Raw genomic sequence first — 6,474 nt, 5'->3', positions numbered from 1 at the left:
GATAGCTCATCTCAATTGATTGGCCTCTTACAATTGGTATGCGTACTTCCACCTTTTCATGTTCTCTGTATGTATAAATATCTTCTGTCTGTGTGTTCCACTCTATGCATCCGATGAAGTGAGCTGTAGCCCACGAAAGCTTATGCTGAAATAAATTTGTTAGTCTCTAAGGTGCCACAAGTACTCCTGTTCTTTTTTCAAAGGCTACAGTGACTGCATTTGTTAGTCCTGTCAACACCTGTGAGACCTGCTGTGTGGGTGGTGGCAAAGAGGAGCAGGAGGAATGAGATGGAGAGTGAAGGAAGCTGCTGACAGACAACCAGAGATGGAGTTGAGTTTCTTATTCTTACTTTTTGCTTTTTCTTTGCTTCCTATTTCTCTTTTACAAAAGAATTGTAACATTGGTAAGTGGTTTGAATGAAGGATGGGGTTGGACTCTAAATTGTGTTTTCAATCTTCTGTACCAAATTTTAAAAAGAGAGAGTTCTTAATATCAGAATAAACTACAGCCATTGTACTGTACAATCCATGCTAGTTATTTGGTTCAAATGGAGCCTATTATGAATGAAGCCTGCACTGCTTTAGACAGCTAGGAGGAGGCACATTGAGATGACAAAAGCTCCAAGATCTGAGTTATTAACCTAGGCTTATCCAAGCGTTAATGTTTTTCAGCAGAGGAATGATAAGACATGAAAATTAGTGAAACCAAACACCAACAGCACAAAGATTCACAGTGAAACTTGGAATGACAGGCAGGAGGCTTACTAACCACACATTCCTGCACTGTCTATGAAAGACTAGCATCCTTTTTATTTTGCAATAGGATTTCAGGGCCTGATCCAAAGAAGGGAACTGATTAAAATTTCAGAATAACTCTAGAGAGCGTGTAAAAGCTTTAATCAAAGTCACGAATCATGAGTGCCTACAATAGCTAGAGTTTTGATGTTTTTCAGCTAATGCATGATTTGCTAATGGAAAGCTTTTGGACAAAGGCTTCAACACAATAATGCTCATGCAGTGTCAAAGCCGTAGAAACCTGAACCAGCTGGCACAAATCCAACCAGGTAACACTATCTTACTTATCTAGGCTATTCCCGTCTTTATTTAGATATACTTTAGCTGAACTGGAATTAAAAAGCTTATAGATTGCTGGCTACCTCATGTATTGTATTGTTTGCATTGGAAATTGTAGTCTAAGTGCAAGGACATGATTGCGGTGAGAGGTTTTTTAACTGAAATCCAATGTCCAATGCATCAAACAGCTCTTGGGGAACACCACATATTTCATAAGGGCCTTTTCAGTTTTTCCATTAATTTTTCTTTGCATAAGATAAAACTATTAACTTGGTATTAGATTTTTGTGAACTATATGTGAACTGGAAACCTGTACCCAAAGGAAAGAATACTGTTTTCATAGTCAGCTAAGTGGATATGCCAAGTACCAAGGATTACTCATTTCAAATGCTAATTTCTAAATCTTGATGGGAAATGAATCACAGATTTCAATAAAAGCCCATGTCAGACTAATTCTAACAAAATGAAGAAGTTGATTTTAACAAACAGCAAAGACAGTCATTTGTTGCTTGGCATTATAATAGAGAGGAAGAAAAATGGATTGGGTAAAAATAGAGATCTGACACTTTGTAACAGAGAGAAGTGAAAGATAGGAATATAATGACTATTAGTAATGATTATTCACCCATCCCATCACTTCCTTGGTGGGATGGGTGGGGGGGAATATTACATCTATCAATCAGGAATAAAAAGATCCATTAAAGAAAAAATATGGCTAAAGTATTAAAAAAGGGATGGCTAAAATTAGGCTCCTAAGTCCTTATTTAGGCATCTAAAGGAAGGGTCTGATTTTTCTACCCCACAGCTCCTATTGACTTAAATGGGAGCAGCAGAGTGCTCAGCACTTTAGAAAGTCTGCCTAAAAATGGACTTGATGCTTCTACTTTTGAAAATCTTGGCCATAGTTTAATAACAATGGGGAACCAGGGTTATCTAACCTCTCCCGTCTCTGATGTCTTGTGCAAATCGAAATCTCTCACATTACGTTACACTATAGAAATAAACACACAAACAAAAACTCTCCAAAACAAAACAAAGGGAAAGCAGATGCTAGCACTCTGATTTTTAAAATGAGGAATCAAAAGCTGGGAACAATTTAATTCTGCCACAAGACAATTCAAAGGGCCATTAAATTACCTCTTATGTTTTTGTAACTGATGGTTGCAGCTGTTGCTGGCTACTTCTCCAGTACATTGCCGAGATATCTGGAACCCAAAACGAGTGTTTCCTACTTGGGCCGCAAAAGTACTGACAGAGCAAGACTGATCTGGGCTAAATTCTAACTGGCAAACCAGACAGGATAAACTTACAGTTCATTAACAATCCCTCTGTCATTAAAGCTCTTGTAATTTAAAATATTTGTTCAACACCAAGGCAGACAAAAATCAAATTCCAGGGACTACATTTTTAGGGGCAACTTCTGAAAATTTGGCTTTAATAGTAGATTTCTGTTTTATGTTACGGTTATGTTAATCTGGAGCAACTTCATTAACTTCAGTGGAGCAGTTCCAGGTTTAATTTACTGTAACTGAGAGCAGAATTTAGTCTTAAGGTCCTATCTAATGCTGAAAAGAGCTAAGGAATTTAATGTTAACACTAAACCCTTTCCCCGAATTCCTACACTGTGCTCAGGTATTACAACATATAAAGGCCTGCCAGTGAGAGGCACATTGCACAACAGCATAATAGAAGCCCAAATTAAATATATCTCCCACATTAAAAAACATAGTAAGAGAACCAAAAAAGTGCCACTATGCCTAAACAACAGAGTAAAAAAAGTGGTTGAGAGATAACACTACATGCAGTATCCTACAAGCATTTTATGAAACATGAACCACATTCTTATCAACTTAACATCTAATATCTATTTTGATAATGTCAACACATAGGTAAGCAAGACTGGTTTCCAGCTATGCATTTGTATGTGTTCAGTTGGCATGAGCTGGCATCTGGTCTGCCAGTGTCACAGGGTGGATTTACTACAGCAATGGAAGAATCCGTCCATTGCTGTAGTAAGTGTCAATGCTAAGTGACTCTTGAAAATGGGACTTCTTGAATGTTTTATCCTTAATTTTGTTTGGAGCAAAACTGTGGGGAACTCCACAATTGGCCAGAAATAAAATGTCATAAGCAACCATTGATCCACTGGATCATGGTATATGTGTAATAGATCTAATCAGGTGACCCTACTGGGAAAGCAGGAAGCAGTTTTTGATAGCTAGGGGCTATGCCTTGAACAGAGTTGCCTATTGTGATAGCACCAGGCTAGCAAAAATCAGCATTACAAAGACCTGGTCTCTTGTTCTAATATGATTGTCTTACTGCGTCAAGCCCTCATCAAGACAACAGAAAAGCTGAGCGTTTATCTTCCTTCCTGTAAAGAGTGTGAGAGTGTGTGTGTATAAAGGGTTTGTCTACACATGTGGTTATTCCAGAACAGCTGTTGAGCTTTAAATTCACACCTTAATCTGAATTAACTTTCAAATGTAGACGAGCCCAATATTTTCCCTCCCAATTGGTTTTTTCCTGTTGTCAATCTTCCTTATTTCATATTTTTCTGGGCTCTGGTTTTAATCAGGACACCCTGTTTCTGACAGGACCCATGAGCTCATTTGAAGTGCTCAAACTAATACCTCCCTGGTTTAAATTCAGGAGGGCATTTTCTGGGAAGAATCTTGGTCTCTGGAATTCACGTCTCCTAAGTTTGTAGAACCTGAACCTTTGAACCTCCAGGTCATGTTGCAAGACCTATCTGTTCTCAGAAACTTATTTTGTGGTGAAAAGCAGTATGAGTTTGTAGAAAGAGCTCTGGTGGGATCTGGAAGAGTTTATGACTTTTTTTTAGCATCATCCTTAGTCTGATTTGTTGTTTTAATTTCGTAAGATTTGTTCATGCATCTAGAGAGTAGGCTGGTAACTTTAAAAAAATGCATAGAAATACATAATTTATAACATGTACTATTGCCTGCTCTTAACTGTTTCTTCTGAGTCACTTCATTGTATAAATCTCAGTTTAGATATGTTTGTTAAGTGTGGCATTTATTCACTAAGATGGAATATTTCTAAAGATGCCTATTATTTACCCTCCATAGAGCATGATTTTCCTTTGAGCAAGGCATTGCTGTTTGCATTGCTGAAGGCCATTCACCAAAAGTACAAGGAATTCATGTCGGGAAGCCTTGATCAACATTTTCCAGCTATATGAATTGCAAGTTATTTTTGTTCCGGAACAGAAAGAAAACAACACTGAAAGGAATGCAATTCACATGTGCTTATTGAACGTGACAATGGAACAGAAGAAAATGATACAGACAAAAGCCTCCATTTCTTCCCCAGATCTGTTGACCAGTGAAAAGCACCCACCTGCTGAGATGGCAATTGGTGCAATTTTCTCTAGTTCATGGTGACTTCAGAGTATTGGTTGAAAAGAAGTTGCATTGCCATAGGTCTGTTTCTTTGATTTTGCCATTTATGTCATGAGTTAGCCCTATTTTTAGCCTCATGCCTAACTTCTACATTGAATATTTGAGAGCTCAAGTTACTGACACTTTTTAGGGTCCATACAATTCTATTTGTCTTTTGACATATACATGTAAATCTGATTACCATAATGTATTAGCACAGGTATGCATGAGACTAGCCTTCCACACTATTTTATCCCTTTGCCCCAGCAAGGTTCAAACACTACTGAAAGCTCTCACTGTCACCCCTGCAGTTTGTTTAAATATAACCTGGGAGCAAAAACTGATGTATTCTATACTTATTTGAGCATTAGTTTTACCCTATTTTTACAATGTTCTTTTTGGCTGAATAGGTCATGGAAATTACTGCAATTCATTTCAATGGCCTCTCATACAGACTGTTTCACTGCATGAATGGAAGCAGCTTCTGAACAATGGATCTGTATTTTCAAAGCACATGGGCCAAACTTGGGTGCTGAAGGTGTGTTATCTAGGCCCATGGTTTTTTAAATGGGTGCTTAAAGTTAGGCTCCTGAGTTTGTGTTTAGGCACCTAAATAAGTGTCCTGATTTTCAAAAGTGTTGAGCACCCAGCACCTCCTACTGAGTTCACTTCAGCACCTCTGAAAACTAGGGCACTTATTGAGGTGCCTAAATATGGAAGTAGATGCCTAATTTTAGGCATGCAAGTTTGCAAAATTTGGCCATTATGTTGAGACAGAGTTGCGTGAAATCAAATAATGTTTGGTTTGTGAGCAATGATGTGAAACTTATTTTCTTATGTTTTAAAATTTGATTTAGCACTTCAATATTGCCATTTCTATCAATTAAATCCTTTTTTGCAGTGAAAATACTGAAGTTCTATTTTGTGGGTGAAATTGCAAATTATCCTACAGGCAGGAATTCACTTTCTTTTTTTTTTTTTTGGCAGGGAAATGGCATAATTTTCTCAGTGAAAAATAAGCTGTTCACAACAATTTGACACTTGCAATTGCACAAAAAACTTGCATTTAACCTCAGGGTTATTTTCAACCTCTCTTTTCACTGAATAGTTGCCTGCTGCTCAGTCTTATTAGTTTTTCCCACTACAATATCTTGAAAATCTGTCTTTCTCTCTCCATTATCTCTGCTGCTTTTCTGTCCAATGCAGAGTCATATTTTGCACAGATTTCTGCAACCTCTTCCTCTTGGGAATTCCTTTTTCTGACTCCTGCAAGTTGTTATTTTTCAGAATCCTAAACCTGATGAATTTTGGGGATATAATGGCAACTCTTTATTCTTCTCCAAGTGTGCCATGCAATAGTAAAGCAAACAGTATGGAGCAATCTCATAGTCCTGGTAGCCAAGAGTGGACTGGCAGAATCATAGCTGAGGATGGTGGTCTACGGCTCTGGGACAGTGGCCATGCAAGTGTGTAGTCTGAATAAGGTCTGATATCTCATGAATTACCAATGCCAATGTTGTACTCTATTAGGGTGGAATTCAGAAGGGGGATTTAGGTGCCTTGCCACCTAGTGGAATTCACAACCCTGGGTTGGACACCCAGGCTCCCTATGCAATGCATGGGAAGAGTTAGGCACCTAGGAATGGGATTCACAAACACCAGCACTCTGAGGGTATATCTACACTGCAGTCAGACACCAGCTGACTTGGGCTCGTGTGGCTCAGGTTAAGGGACTGTTTAACTGTGGTGTAGATGTTTGGACTCGGGCTCGCAGGGTCCTAGAGCCTGGGCTGTAGCCTGAGCATGTACGCCACAGTTAAACAGTCCCTTAGCCCGAGCCCTGAGAGCCTGAGTCAGCTGGCATGGGCTATTTGTGGGGTTTTAATTGCAGTGTAGACATAGCTGAGGGAGCTGCCTAAGCTAGCCAATAGGAAATGCTGAGGAGAGGGGTATGGCCTAAACCCTGCCCCCTCACATGGACTTAGGCACTTATCTC

At 38.9% G+C, this 6,474-nt stretch overlaps 1 long non-coding RNA gene across 1 annotated transcript; it reads left to right on the top strand.

Moving 5' to 3' along the window:
- The first annotated feature begins 210 nt into the window (after positions 1 to 210).
- LOC135983833 (uncharacterized) lies at positions 211 to 5,320 on the top strand. The gene is made up of 3 exons (XR_010601663.1): positions 211 to 330; positions 954 to 1,064; positions 4,167 to 5,320. It is a non-coding gene; the product is annotated as an uncharacterized LOC135983833 (long non-coding RNA).
- The last annotated feature ends 1,154 nt before the right edge of the window (positions 5,321 to 6,474 follow it).

The sequence above is a fragment of the Chrysemys picta genome, chromosome 1 (assembly GCF_011386835.1).
Source record: "Chrysemys picta bellii isolate R12L10 chromosome 1, ASM1138683v2, whole genome shotgun sequence".
Taxonomy (NCBI): Eukaryota; Metazoa; Chordata; order Testudines; family Emydidae; genus Chrysemys; species Chrysemys picta.
The sequence above is the reverse complement of the archived record's forward strand: the minus strand, read 5'-3'. Positions and strand labels throughout refer to the sequence as shown.